The sequence below is a fragment of the Pteropus medius genome, unplaced genomic scaffold (genome assembly GCF_902729225.1).
Source record: "Pteropus medius unplaced genomic scaffold, Ma_sr-lr_union100, whole genome shotgun sequence".
Classification (NCBI taxonomy): Eukaryota; Metazoa; Chordata; class Mammalia; order Chiroptera; family Pteropodidae; genus Pteropus; species Pteropus medius.
Window position 1 is genome coordinate 5930261 of NW_024356249.1, and position 16003 is coordinate 5946263.

A 16003-nucleotide genomic window follows, 5' to 3' on the forward strand; every position below is an offset into this window, starting at 1 on the left:
ATGCCACTGCATTGTTCACTTTGAAATGGTCAATTTTATGTTATACGAATTTCACCTCAATCTAAAAAAATAGAGTATAAAATGCACAGGAACTTAAGAGATATCTCAACTTTATATAGATTTTTTCTGATAAAAGGAAAAGTAATAAAAAGCATTAAATTATTTATTTAATTATTGGTACTAATTAAAGCAAAACAATTTAGAAGAGGAAACCATATGTTCATTAATGTAAAAATACATATATGGATACTGGACTATAATAAAGCATAAGTTCTGGAAGTGCAATATATTCTCCTAAAAAAACATTTGAGTCTAAAATGTTGGGAAGTTAACAGAGACTCTGCCTCTCATCAGTTACATAGCTTGCAGGTTGTTTTTGTTAAAAAGGAAGGAAGGAAGGAAGGAAGGAAGGAAGGAAGGAAGGAAGAAGGAAGGGGAAGGAAGGAAGGAAGGAAGGAAGGAAGGAAGGAAGGAAGGAAAGGAGGAGGAGGGAGGAGGGGAGGGGAAGGAAGGAAGGAAGGAAGGAAGGAAGGAAGGAAGGAAGGAAGGAAGGGAAGGAGGAAGGAAGGAAGGAAGGAAGGAAGGAAAAGAAACCCCAGCTTATGTGTTTGCTGTGATATTTTGTGTTGCTGTATTCTGCTGCTGAGGGGTATCTGTGATTTGATATTGTGGGCTTTGGTCTAACATGTATACCAATGCACCAGATTTTCTTTTTTCACTTATTTATTTAACAAGAATTTTTATACTGTTTACTAATTTGCCAGAAATCGTTCTAAATGCTTTATAAATATTAAGTTGTTCAATTTTCATACCAACCCTCTGATGTGGGTTCTATTATTATCCCCATTTTACTGATAGAAAACCTGAGGCACAGTTTGGTAAGACAAATGGCCCGAGTTCACACAGCCAATAATTGGGTGAGCCAGGACTCAAGCCCAGGGTCGATACTGTTCATATTCTTAATCACAGTGCTGTGCTGCCTCTATGAAAAAAAAAAAAAAGGGTACATTTTAGAAACATTTTTGTAAGGAAGAGGGATGGAGAGGAGAAATGCACCCCAGATAGTGATAAATACAGTATTCACACACAGTCATTCCACAGTGGAATTATTTTCATTCTAGACAGAGTTTCTAGACCGGAAGAGGGAATGAATTCAATATAAATTGTGCATGTGGACAAGGCATTCGGCAAGATCTCTCATGATTTATTTTAGAAAATGTGTAATAATGTGAACTGGTTTCTAGATCAATTAGGTGAATTCATATCCAGTTGAATGATCATACCCAAAGAATGGTACTTATTGAATTTCCTTTCGACCTGTTAGGAGGCCTTTTGAGGCAGGTCATAGGGCTTCATACTGCCTCCTGTCCTATTTAAACTTTTTAGTGATGTTTTTGATAAAAGATATCATTAGAAAATTAATTCCATTTGATAAAGATATGTAACTCATTTTTATAGAATGAAGATGGGACAGGTTAGTTAACGTGCTAAAGGCTAGAATGGAGAAAATTAATCTAACAAGATGGAATTTTACAGACATGAGAAGTCCTTTACTCAGGTCTAGAAAAGCAAAAAAAAAAAACTTTCCAGAATCTGGGTGGGGAAGAGATGGCTTAACAACATCACATAGACAAAAAAAGACGCAGGGGTTTCCGTTGGCTGGAAGCTAAATATGAGTCAACAGCAAGTTGTGGCTGCTTAACAAAACAAAACAAAAGCAAAACAAAACTCTAAAGAAACCTTAGCCTGGAAAAACAGAGTTGTAGTATCTAAGCCAAAGTGAAGGAACCCTTTTGCTTCTCCTTCACTACTCAGCCCATATCTGGGGAGCTGAGTACTGGTCCAGGTACTGCATCATAGAGGGACAGCATCAAACCAGAGGGTTCCAGAAGAATGGGATGGGAAGGTACAAGGCTGAAACCATTTCATGCTCAATGTTTGCAGGAACTTAATGTCAGGGACTTAATATCTTCAATTATCTGGGCATGCTAGGGTGGAAGGCAGCGTTGAAAGGGAGAGTTTGTAAGAGATAAATTACTTATTCTGTGCCACTCCCTTCTATAGAAAAACAGCAGACAGGGAACTTAATATTGAGTGTCTACCCTGTGCCAGGAAGTAATAACCGCTTTAAATGTGTTGTTATATTACGTCCCCGCACCAACTCTGAGATAGTTATTGATGTGTTTCTAATAACTTAGCAATATTCTAATAACTTTCTTCTTTTTGAAGATCGAGTGAGAGAAAAGCATATGCTTGTAAATGTAAACACAGTGTCTGATGTTAACTGTAAACTCCAAGTATTCAACTTGAAGGTTAATGATTCATTTCACAGACAAGGCCCCTTTGCTCCCAGGATCCCACACTGTGGTGGACCCTGTACTCAGACCAGGATCAGACCGGGGCAGGACAGTGGGCAGACTCTGAAGAGAATGCCAAATCCAAGAATGGTGCCTGATTAACAGGCACCTGCCTCCTTCTCGCTCATCTCTTGCTGGCTGGTAGCCTGAGAACTTTAGAGCTCTCCTTGTCACCACGTCACTCCCATTCCAGTAGTTTGTTATAACTACTTCTAGTTGCTGCCCTGCTTCAGCAAGTCCCTGCCCGCTGGTTCTCTATTTTGAGGTTTAGTTTCTAACAAAGAACTTGATCATATTCAAGAAATTACTTGAAAAATACTAAGGAGAGTATTTGAACTTTAGTCAACCACTCATTGCCTCCATAGGAAATATAAATCCTGCTCCCTTGTGTCCAGGACAAATATCTTTTTCAGACTGTTTTCCATTACATTTCTATGTGGCTTCTTTGTTTCATCTGAATTAAATATCTCTGGTATCACTGTCATGCCTTTTCCTGTTGTTCCCTCTACTTGGAAAGACTGCTTTATCTTTCAGAATTGTACTCAGCATTTCAAATTCCTTGAAATATTGTCTCCTTCATGAAACCTTCTCTCACCAACCCCCATACCATGAATGAGTTTTTTTCTTTATTGAGCTCCAGGCACATGGCTAAGACTTTCGTATGGCACTTATGTTACTATTTCTCAGTCTCCACGGCCAGTTCACATATTATGGTATGTAGGTTTAACATATTTAATCCCCCTGGGTTTATACAAACAAATTACCTAGTAATTTCACATTGCATAATGGCTCATTGTAACCCATTTTCTAAATGAAAAAAAGAAAGAAAGAAAGAAATAGAAGGCGGCAACACCATTTCGCCCTTCAGCAATTGTGCAACTGGTTTTTTTTTGAAGCATCTGTAATTGGTAATGCACAATGAGGAAAGGGCTCCATTTTATTCTACCTTTACCTTCAAAAACTGTTGGCTCTCCTGTCCCTTAAAGATATCGTGGACAGATCCAATGACTCTCTTCATTCTTGGGTATTAAAGCAGTCTGATTTTTCAGGTATTAAAATGTAAAACTAGCTTTTAGTCTTAATAAAAACTTCAAATTGTCATCCAATTCAAAGTGTTTCCTTTCCCTCGACTCAGAACTGATTTTTGCTTTGAGGATTTACCAGCGGGAAGAAGATGTATGGTCTATTCTTTCACTCTCCTTTCTCGTTGCTTTCTCTTCCCCCAGCTTGTCCTGGCAAGGACACCTGGAGCCAGTCCTAATAAACTGCTGGAATATCTCCTTAAAGCTTGGGAAAAATGATGCCTACAGCAAATGAAGTGGAGATGTTGCAAATTCCTTGGCAGAGGAATCGGCGAAAGGCTTAGAAAGGTAGGCATGTTAGAACTGACTATGCAATGCCAGAGAATTACCAGATGACTGTGTTTCTCAGGAGACCCAGAGGACACTCTCTTCACTAAAGCAAGAAAGGATGCTTCCCGAGGGAGACACCAGCATCCTGTCAAACTTAGTGTTGTCTGTCATCTGTAGGCCAGGGTTGACAGTAGGAAATACTGATGGAAACTGGGCTCCCTGGTGTCAGTGGCTATGAAAGGATTCTGGAATAGCAGAAACAAATTGACAGCATATAACTGTCATGAAGGTAGGATTGATGGTATTAATAGGCTGCATTAATTGCCACAAATGACGATTCTTCCAAATGGATAACAAGGTGAGAGTGACAACTAGGGGTCCTTGACCCTCAGAAACATGTAGCAAAGACTGATAAAACATGGGATCCTAGGAACAAGATATATGGGCAAGTGACGAGGGTATTGATTGATTTATATGCCCCAAAAAGATCTTGAATGTGTAAGTACCACAAAGGAAAATCATGGTCTCTTATCTAGTTTCAAGAATTGAGGTGGTTTTGGGGTTCAGAATCCATTGATTGAAGGGCCATGTCCCCTTTAGGAAACACCAAAGCACCCCTGAAACACCATAGCAAATAGGTATAGTAGCTATTAACACAATTCTTCCTCAAAGGGTCCTACAGACATTTACCAGATTAACTATACACTGAGGGAAGTGAATTTCCAAGTATTTTGAGGGCTGTGGATAAGCTGACATGGATACCAAGTGACCCAAAAAAGCGTCAGCCTCTTTATTAGAGTAGGGATTTTTAGAGGCCAAGTGATAGGTGGAGTCCTAGCCCAAGTGAGAGGGCTGGGAAATACTTAGAAACCCTCACATGAGTTCTCTGAGGAGTAATTAATTATGTTGATAAAGGCTAAGTGATTGTAAACACCTGAAAGTTCACCCTGAACCCCATCCCTGAGCAAAGAACGTAAGTTGAAGATCTGATCCTCTGTGGTGATTTGTGTCACTCTCAGCCACTGAAAGGAGGCAGGAGTGATGCTTGACATGATAATCCATTCAATTCACCTGTTTGATCCTTACTTAAATTAGGTAGATCATGTCTACGGCCATGCTACCCTGAACAAGCCCAATCCCATCTGATCTCAGAAGCTAAGCAGGGTCGGGCCTGGTTAGTACTTGGATGGGAGACCACCTAGGAAGACAGGTACTGTAGGCATAAAAAATAAAAAATAAGGGATCGTAAGCTGACAAGTCCTTGCAATCTGTGAGGTCAACCAAGGGTTGCCTTGCCTAAAAAAAAAAAATTAGGTAGATCATGGGTGATGACGATGGATCTTGATTGTCTGAACATTCTGGTCACTGGTCACAATACTGATGACGCCATGCCTGTTAGACCTGATAACAGAAAGTGGCTAGAGCTTTGATGCTTAGGTACAAGATGTACACCGAGATGTACACCTCAGGTGATAGGAAATAAACCCTACAAAGATTCAGGGACCTTACACATCTGTGGAATTTTCAGAAGTATAATGATCTAGACAGGAGTTGGCAAACTGTGGCCTGTGGGCCAAATCTGGTCCACTGCCTTTTTTTGATGGTCCAAAAGTTAAGAATGGTTTTGCATTTTTAAACAATTGAAAAAAATCAAAAGAAGAATAATATCTTGTAACATGTGAATAATATTTGAAATTAAAGGTTACGTCTATCCACGAATGAAGTTTTATTTAACACAGCCACACTCTTTTATTTATGTATTAGCTATGACTATATTCGAGTTTCAATAGCAGTTTTGAAAAGTTGCAACAGAGACCATATGCAGAACTCTTATCACTTTATACTGCTGCTCAGTAAGTCATAAACCATTCAAAATAGCATTTCAAATGCCAAGCACAGTTTTCTACCATGACATTTTGTGACATTTTGTTCTATTTTATTTTACCTCTGTTAGTTTATTTTATATTACCAATACATATCCTTTGTGTCAAAGCAAGAAAAGTGGACTTCAAACGTTGTACTTTTTAAGTCGCTGTAGAGCGTGGTTTATTTTGTTGTTAAATTATATCTGTTATGCAATGACACTATAACTGTGCCAAAATAATACAATATATGTTAACATTGCCAGATTAAGCACTCATCACAATATTTCTAACTCACAGGAAAGCAACAGTTAAAAAAAAATTAGGAAACTTAAAATGGAATTTCTTATTAAAGCGGAATATTTCTTCACAAGAATTAAAATGTAAATGAAGCTACAACCAAAGTAAGTTTCCAAGTGGCTCATTTGTTAGCAAGCAAGAAAAGCCATTTAGCAGTTCTAAGTTAATTAAATTGTGTTTGACTACAGAACCTGAAGAAATGTGTTTAGCCTATCGGTAAAAACAGTTGGTAGAAGAGTTGAGAACCCTGGTAGCAACATCGACAGTTAGTTAAAACAAAAACAAAAACAAGGCTAATGGTTCTGAGTATTTTTTTTTCTTGTACCTTAACAAGTTGACAGATGCTACTGACACTGTTCAGTTGTTGTTTACTCGAGGTGTCAATGCCAAGTTTAAAGTGACCAGAGAATTGGATTTTATGAAGTCTCTGTAGAACAACTGTGAGAATATTTTCAGACAATTTGAGAAATTTTCTAATTCAGTACAATCTGAAGTGGAATCTGCTAAGATGTGTATAAACTCTTGGAGGTAAAAATTTGTGTGGAGCAGAAAAGGCCTAGCTGGACAAATTTGCAAACTTTGTGTGAAAAGTAAGAGGTTAGAGCCTGTCATTCATCATATGATTCATCAGCAGATACTCTGCAGAAAATACAGTCACGTGTCACTTAATGATGGAGATATATTCTGAGAAATGTGTCATTAGGCAATTTCGTCATTGTGTGTACATCACAGAGTGCACTTACACACACCTAGATGGTATAGCCTATTACACACCTAGGCCATATGGTATAGATTATTGCTCCTAGGCTATAAGCCTATATAGCATGTTACTATACTGAATACTGTAGGCAATGGTGTTAAGTATTTGTGTATATAAACATATCTAAACATAAATAGGTATGGAAAAAATATGACATAAAAGATAAAAAAATGGTACATCTGTATAGGGCACTTACTATGAATGGACCTTGCAGGACTGGAAGTTACTCTGAGTGAGTCAGTGAGTGGTGAGTGGATGTGAAGGCCTAGGACATTACTGTGCTGTAGACTGTATACACGCTGTACACTTAGGCTACACTAGATTTATAAAACAACACAAGATTAAATCAAGTACAAGAGAAAATGATGCAACCAAGAGACACGGTAAACATGGTGTACTGTTTTACAGCAAACTTTTTTATGTAAGTAGAAAACGTCCACTCTAAAGTAATGATTTAAAATGTAGTATAGTAAATATGCAAGCCAGTAACATAGTCATTTATGATCACGATCAAGTATTATGTACTGTACACAATCGTGTGTGCTATACTTTTACACAACTGGCAGTGCACTAGGTTTTTTCCAGCTCCACTATAACCCTATGGGACCACCATCACATGTGCGGTTCGTAGTAGACCAAACGTTATATTGCACATGGCCGTATTTGAATCTGTCGTGTGTTATTGAATCAATAACAAATAACAAGCATATTCACTTTTGTGGATTTAAGCGTCTTCAGTTCTATGAATTTCTGTCAGCAGTAGTTGCTGAATATCCTGAGTTGCCCTACTAAACAGTGGCTTGATGATTTAGTAATGGTAAAGTTTAATTATAATTTTTTTCTTTTTCAGCTCAAGGCTGAAACTGAAATTTTTCTGTACCAGAAGAACTACCCTCAACCACTATTATTTAACACCGAATGACTGGATTTTTTTTTTCCCCTAATTTTTAGGTGTGGTATAGTATTAAGAATTCTTTTTCTTTAGAGATATATACTGATATATTTACAGATGAAAGAATACAGTGTTTGGGATTTGCTTCAAATAATCAGGAAAAGGAGTGGAAGTAATATTGGCCATAAAAAAGATAACAAAAGCTGAGTGATCCATACATTATACTCAATACAGTATTTCTTATCATTTTTATATGCTTGAAATTTACTATAATAAGAAGTTAGAAAAAATAAGCAATATCCATTATCATAGCTGACAAAAGAAGTCACCTGATTGATAGATTGGCCTGCAAAGATGACTTAACAGTCTCAAGAGGCAACCAGAGTAGCCATCAAAGTACTCAAAGCAGCAGTCAGTCCTTCAAGCAGCTGGGAGGCAGGGGTGGGGACCACTGCAGACTTTGGCTCTAGTGCTAATGAGCCACATGAGAGTAAATCAGAAGGTCAGCAGAAATGAGTTAAGCAGATGATTTGGGGTGAGCTCTCAGTTGGCAGAAATGTAGAAAATCCACTGAGTAAGGAATGAAAAAATAATCTCTAGAAATCCTCTACCTTTGGGGAGAGGAGAAGAGAACCCCTCTTTGTTGGCCAAAGACCTCGCTGACTCAGAACACTGTAATCAAGAACCAAGCTACCCAGGAAACAGATATGCAGGAATCCTAAATGTTCTGGGGGAGGCATGGGAAAGTAGAGACATTAACTTACAAAAACTTGTACCAATGGGGGAAGAGGTGATGGAGTTCGGAGGGTACAGAAACTTGCGTGGGATCGAAGGAAGTCAAGCTGCCTAAAAGCAAGGGCTTGTTTCGTTTCATGAGCCACACATTCCTTTAAGAATCTAATTTCCTTTAATGAGAGAAAATAAACAGGTATTCACAAACATCAAATTTTGCATTTGATTTCAAGGAATCCCCAAAGCCTTGAGATCCATGAACCCCAGATTCAGAACTCCTAGATGAAAATCTTGCTTACGGAAAGTTCACAGTGGAGAATATAAATGGCAAGGAAGGAAAGAAGGGCATTGCTGAGTGTGATACGCTCAATGCAGGCAACAAGCACATAGCACCATCTGAGCGGTCTTCCTGCCCTCGGAGGATGTACATGAAACTGTCAAGTACCAGATATGGGGAGATTTGCCCAGTGGAGAGGTGTTGGGGCAGTTAAAAGTTGAAAATAGCTTTTTCTAAAAGCTTAGTATTTGAAACTATAGCTCATGTAAAACTATAGGTCAGCCAGTTCACAGCTGTCATCTCCACTCCATTTCCTACAGTCACCGTTAGTGATTTTTCAACATCAAATTCGACCAAAATTTTATAAACAATGTGTCAGAAAGCATGGGAGATAAAAATATGGTTGAAACATGCGCCGTCATGCAGAGACGCTCCTCTCTGAGGGGGAATGTGGATGGCCATTGCAACAACCAGGCCCTGAATTCTTTGATCTTCAACTTTCATGTCTTCAAGACCTTTGAAGCTGCACACAACCACAGCCACTCCTCTGGTGCTGTCCTCACTTGTACTCCTCCATCATCATTTCTTTCTTTATTTTTTTAACCCCCATGAACTCCAGGCCCGGCGAATGCTCATATCTAAGTATTCAGCTCTGTCTTGGTTTCATTTGCCTCCTTCCTAGCCTAGATACCAGGGACATGTGAAGTGATCAAGGACCACTAGGTGGCAGCAGAGTATCAACTTAATTGTCCACCACTTGGACACAAAGTCAGGTATGGTAATGTTTACAATGAGAGCCTCAAGTTTGAAGAGGGCAGGCAGTAGTGGAATTAAACAAAGGGTAGAGAATATAGGGAGACGAGTCAGCTGGGGACAAGATCTTGAGCCTCATGTAGGCTAGACCTAAGCAATGGGGGAGAGAACAAAATGCTCCCATACTCGCTGAGACCATTTCGAGCCCATACGTGAGTGGTGTTCCTGCTTTGAAACAGACCCTGCACTACTGCTCTGAAGCATTCTCTTTCAGGGTTAGTTGGTTAATGCCAACAAGCCTCCTGAAATTCTGTGCTCTTAACTACCTTGCTAATCCCCAGGGCCAGATAAAGTCAATCCTTTTGTCCCTCTTCTGGGCAGCTAGGTGCTCCTGCATAAAGTTGCAGTCTACACACTGCCTCAACTCTAAAACCATAATATATAACCTCGGTGGTGAGCTCAAGGCTGCTCAACTTTCCTCTCTTCATCCTTAGTTAATTCCTTGGGGGTGTTGCTCATAGACGCAGTTCTGAGCCTTCTCTACTTCCTGAAACCCCTTACTGCACTTCAGCTTCCCATCTAGAGCAGATGACCTCGCATCCATCCTTCTTTATCTGGAGGACTGGGACCATCCAGCTAGTCCTCCCCTGCAGCTCCTGTAGACAGAGCATAGGACCCACAGAGTCCTCCATGGTATGTTGCTAGAGTTGGATGGGAAAGATAGCAGAATTACTTCAATGGAAAGTAATAAAAACAGATATGCTATGTCTCACCTTACTCCTCTGAAAGATATGTTACCCTCTTAGCTTGGACAGCCATAACAAAATATGACAGCCTGGGTAGCTTAAACAACAGGCCTTTAGTTCTCACAACTCTGGAGGCTGGAAGTCCAGGACCAAGCGTCATCCTTCTGGCTTGCAGACAGACACCTTCTCAATATATCTTTACATGGCCTTTCCTGAGGCGTGCATACAAAGAGAGAAAGAGATTGCTCTTCCTCTTCTTATAAGGCCACTAATCTCATCGTGAGGGCCTCACTCTCATGACCTAATCGAACCCCCATGGTCTCATCTCCAATTGAGGTCTAGGGTCTCAGCGTATGAATTAGGGGATGTGGGGTATACAAGCATTTAGTCCAGAACAGTGACAAATTTTGATAACTGGAGTGTTTCTTAACTCATAGGAAGAAGCCTGTGGTTGTGTGCAACATTTACACATCTCACCTGCAAAGACAATGCTTTCAAATTTCTCACTAAAAATTAATAAAATAGCTTCAAGTATATTTTATTCTGTCAAATTTTAACAGAGCTTGTTCTAGTTGATGGTCCTTGATTCATTTATTCAATCATTTGGCTAATAAATATTGACTAGAGCCAAGACTCCTAACCATAACACCTATTGTCCAATACAGGTGTGATGATGGTGCACTTTTGTGCCAATAAAGAATATCAAAGAAGAATCATTTATCCAGAATTGGTCAGAATCTTCCTCCAGCACTGTGGAAAGAGAATCCACTCCCCTCATTGGCTGACAAGCGTATGTCAGCCTGCTCAGCCATGAGCTCATCTGGAACAGTGAGTACCTCAGGCTTAACATTTTTATTATATTCATTCCTCATATTCAAGGAGTTTTCAAAAGCTTTCTATCTCACGAAGAGATGGCATATAACCATCCTAGTCTGCTTGATGGGCATGTACCTCAGAACAGCGATGTAAACTGGAATTCTACCACGTTCATTAGTTTCTTATGAGCTAGATTATTATAGATCATGCCCCCAGACCAGTCCCGAGCAAACTAACAAAAATAAATTTCTAAGTTCGCAACACCGTAGACTGGACGTTGGCCTCAGAATGACCTCGCCCATGTATAAAGTTAAAAACATAGTCATCGTAAATTCTATTAGTTTAATATAATTTATGGAATGATCCACTATTAATATTAAATGGGATACATTAAATTATTAATAAATTAAATTATTAAAAATAAATTTAATTTAAACTCTATTGATTAATTGGCGATCTTTACCCAAAACAATTGTGTGTAACATAGGACTATAACAGCTGTATCAAATATTTGGAGGGCTTTCACCAGGAATAGATTTAAGACCTGTTCTGTGTGGTCACAGCATACAGAATTGAGATCTACAGGTGAAAGATATAGGAAGGCACAATTTAAGCTTAGCGTAAATAAGAGCGCTCTAAACAAGATTTTTCTAAATATTAGTTGGAAGAAGTGAGTTCCGGTTACTAGAAGTGGTTGGGCAGTAGCCAGCCTGTGATACTGAAGATTCAAAGAGCCTCAGTGCCTCCAAGACCCCACCAACCTTGACAGTCTATGATTTCCAGACTGGCTGGTAGAGGCTGAACCTTTCAAGTCAGAGCTATCATGCCACAGCCTGAAGTACCCAGGTTACATCGGGGCCGTCTCAGCTACCAGACCTGGCTGACCCCCTACACATAGGAATGGCATGGTTCCAGGAAGACAGGACTGCCTGTGTAGCAGAGCTTATAAGACCTACAGCTGTGAGTGTGCTGCTTTTCATCCAGTAGAGTTGCAAAAGATGGTGTCGCAAGGCTGGTAATTATGGGGATGCAAGTGTTTAAGCTCCTCGTCTGGGCACTGGGCTCCCAGCTTAGAGGTAGAACTGAGTTAAGATCCAAAGCATTAGAAGACAATTACAACAGGAATTTCTGCTTTAGAATATTACTTATTTGTTTAGAAAGAAATCAAGCCAAAATGAAAGACAGGAGTTGCATCCTTCAAGTGCTGGAAGCAGAGGGAAAAAAAAAGGAGTAGAGAGATTTATTTTTCTGAGATCTTTTTTTTTCTTCTCAGGCAGAAATTAAGGAAATGGATTCAGGAGTTCTAGGGCTTTTAGGACTAGCTCCAAATTGTTGCCAGGATGTGGAGTGAGTGGCCTGCATAACCTGAGAGGCAGGCAAAAGAAAGGGAACCTTATTTTGGTAGATATGGAAATATTCATACTTTAGGGAGAGTTGTGGTTTCTCACTCAATTTACTAACTTGTTTATGTTTCTGGACTTTTAAGAAAATACTTGGGTCTACAGCCATGCCACCCTGAACAAGCCCAATCCTGTCTGATCTCGGAAGCTAAGCAGGGTTGGGCCTGGTTAGTACTTGGATGGGAGACTTCCTAGGAAGACCAGGTGCTGTAGGCGTAAAAAATAAAAAATAAAAAATAAGGGATTGTAAGATTGTAAGCTGACAAGGTCCTTGCAATTTGTGACGTCAACCAAGGGTTGCCTCGCCTAAAAAAAAAAGAAATTAGAGAGAGAAAAGGAAGGAAGGAAGGGAGGGAGGGAAAGAAAAGGAAAGAAAACACTTGGTATTTGATTTCTTCTGAAGCATACGTACGGGTGCGTTGTGTTATTACAGTAACTAACACCAGGAAAGGAGGTAGTTAAGAGAAGGAATGAGCTGGGGCTTGTGGATGTTTTTGAGTTTCAGAAGTCTGCCCCTTCTAAGATGCCACAACCCCTTTGCCTTGGTGGGAGAGTGACAACAATGTGCCTTGTGCCGACGGAAGGCCGGAGCACCAAACCCAAAGACAGGCTGAGGAAAACACACGTGGAAAGCCATGGTGTGTGGCGAACTCGGCCAACCACCTCACAATTGATCAGAGTGTGTCCGGATGTGGCGTGCACCGTGCAGAGAGTCAACACGTGCCGAAGGCAACAGGGCTGCTCAGAAAGCAAAACGTCGCCACCTCTTTCCAGTGACATCCAGAGACTGGCGTCTGTAATGTTACCGAGACAAGAATAAAATGTTTAAAAAGTAACAGTGATGTTTTTTGTTTTTGTTTTTGTTTTTGTTTTTTTACAGAAACAAAACCGTAGTCCCTATGTATTTATTGAGTGCTGAATTCTAGGAGAAATATGTAAAAATAATCAGTAAATATTAATTGCTTTTAAAATTAAAAAGAAAACATTATAAATCCTGCTTATTGCTCTATAAAAGAAGGCTACTGTCTTTCTGTAACCACAAGGAGTGGCCTGGAACCTTGACAAAGCTCTTGGCATTTCTGTATACTTTTAAAAATGTTACTTACCTTTTTGACACACTTGTACAAATGACTATTCTCATGTCCCTCTGAGCCTCGGCTTTCCATTTTGATGTATAAGTTTGTCTGACAACTACTCAGACCAGTTTTATAACTTAACGCAGATTCAATTGTATTTCTTCCCAGTCAGCAATTTTTCCATTTTTACAAAGCGATATCCTAAAGAGTGTAGACTCTTTCATTCTGTTTTCATTTATTTTTTTAATATTAAAAATAAAACGAAATGAATTTTAAAAAAGAATGTGTGACATTTTCCCCTGAAATTATGTCTTTTAGATTCTGTTGGGAATCTAGCTTGCCTTTCTTGTTTTCTTGATTAGCTAATTAATTTTTTTTCGTTTTGAAATAATTTAAGAAACAATTGTAGAAATAGTACAGAGTGTTTTTTCTGAGTAGTGTGAGAGTAACTTGCTGACACGATACCCCATCACTCTTGAATACTTAGTAATTCTTAAAACAAAGACTTATACCTATAATTACATTACAACCATTAGAATGAGGAAATTCACTATAATATATTAATATCATCTAATTTCAGACCCCATTCAAGTTTTATTGGTTGTCCCAATGTATCTTTTATAGCAAAAGGATCCAGCCGAAATCACACATTACATTTATTAGGTCTTTCTGTATTCATCTGGAATCTGTATTCCAGTCTTTCTCTGACTTTCATGACTTTGTTTTAAATGTTACAGACCACTCACTTTGTCAAATGTCTTTCATGATGGGACCGTCTGATTGTGGTTATATTCAAGTTATGCATCTTTAGCAGGAATATCACAGATGTGATACCGGGTTCTTCTCATTGCATCCTATTAGGTGGTACATCATTTTAATTTGTCATATTACTGTTAATATGAAATTGATCACTTGATTAAGGAGTGGTAGACAGAATTTTAGGATGTTGCTGTGACCTTGACCCATGGTGTTACTCTCATGTGGAGAAGACCTGTGGCAAAGAACTGTGAATGGCCTCCAGGATGAGGGGTCTTTCCCTGGTCTCTGGCTGACAGTCAGCAAGAAAATGGGGACCTTAGTCCTTTAGCTGCAAAGAACTGAATTGTGCCAACAATATGAATGAGTTTGGAAGGTAGATTCTTCCCCAGAGCCTCCGGATTAGAGCCCAGCCTGGCCAACACCTTGATTGCAGCGTTGGGAGATCCCAAACAGAGAACCCAGTTGAACCCTGGAATTCTGACTTACAGAACTATGAGATCATAGGCATGTGTTGTTTCAAGCCATTAAGTTTGTAGTAATTTGTTACACAGCAACAGAATACTTGTACAGAGGTACCTGCCAGGTACTCCACTGTAAAGTAACTCTTTTCCCTTAGTAATTGTCTTAGTCAGCTCAGGCTGCTGTAACAAATTACCATGAACTGGGTGGCTTAAACAACAAATATTTATTTCTCACAGTTCTGGAGGCTGGGAAGTCCAAAATCAAGGTGTCAGCAGATCTGATGTCTGGTGAGGGCCCACTTCCCAGTTTGCAGACGGCCGTCTTCATGTTGTATCCTGATATGGTGGAGAGTAGGGGGTGGGGGGTGAGGGGAAAGAGAAAGAGAGAGAGAAAGAAAGAAAGAGAATACACAATCTCCTGTGTATTCTCATGAGGACACTAATCTCGTTCATGAGGGCTCCACCCTCATGGCCCAATTACTTCCCAAAGGTCCTGCCTCCAAACCATCGCATCGAATGTTAAGATTTCAACAAATGAACTGGGGTGGGGGGAGACAAACATTCAGTCCATACCAGTCAGTAATTGATAAGCATTTTGTGAACAGGTACTTTGAGGCAAGGCAAATATCCTATTCCCTATCGAACGTTTACCTACTCACTCGTATAAGTACCCATCGATGTTATTGGATGGATTGTTTATCAATATGATTGCCAAAATCACGATTTTCTAATTCCATCGCTTCTTCTATATTCATTAGTTGACAAAACACTGTGACAAAAAGTTTTCTATTTTCTTTATTCATTTTGGTGTAGTCTCATGGATCCCTCTTTTATTCACTGGGTCATAATCCATTAGTGCCACTATTTTATGTGCTAATTGAGCTCGCCTCCATGTCTTTCAGTGGGTCCCCGTCATTCACTGAGCACTCCCGTACTTTCTGGGGGAAAAATCTATTCCCTGTGTCAACCCTGGAATTAGCTATTTCTCCAAGTAACCCTAGTTTCTTTTCATAGAAAATAGTTCATATATACCTACAGTTACACAAATCTTTATACATCTATTTCTATACCAATCTATTTATATGGAAAACCACGAGCTCACATTAATTCTAATCCAATTCCACAGGGTTCATTCTAGTTTTGTATCGTTTCATAGTCGTAATCTCTTACAGTAAGCATGAATTTTACTATTCATCTTTACATTGTGCAGTATTCAAATTTAAATGCAAATAGAGTATTTAACTCACACGCAGAACCATAAACATTACCCGATTCATATTTTGGAGATCATACATACAGCTGTATATTATCCTTACCAAAACAGTGGAAACACTATACAAAACTTTATTTCACGTCTTAATATGCACACAATCTTCATTTGGTTTACTAATGAGTAAAGATGCACCAAAAGGAAAGGAACTGTGGTTTGCTCTCTTTTTTCCTTTCTTCTATGTCATTTT

General features: G+C 39.3%; 1 long non-coding RNA gene and 2 pseudogenes across 4 annotated transcripts in view; all 3 read left to right on the forward strand.

Annotated features, from left to right (window-relative positions):
• LOC120601004 (uncharacterized) overlaps positions 1–13083 on the forward strand; it is a 38151-nt gene extending 25068 nt beyond the window's left edge. For all 4 annotated transcript variants that reach the window (XR_005652337.1, XR_005652340.1, XR_005652338.1 and 1 more), the window contains 3 exons: positions 3584–3727; positions 10697–10859; positions 12747–13083. This is a non-coding gene — a long non-coding RNA (uncharacterized LOC120601004). The remainder of the gene's footprint in view (positions 1–3583; positions 3728–10696; positions 10860–12746) is intronic.
• LOC120601287 (uncharacterized) lies at positions 4814–4931 on the forward strand (annotated as a pseudogene).
• On the forward strand, positions 12345–12463 carry LOC120601395 (uncharacterized; annotated as a pseudogene).
• Positions 13084–16003: the final 2920 nt, after the last annotated feature.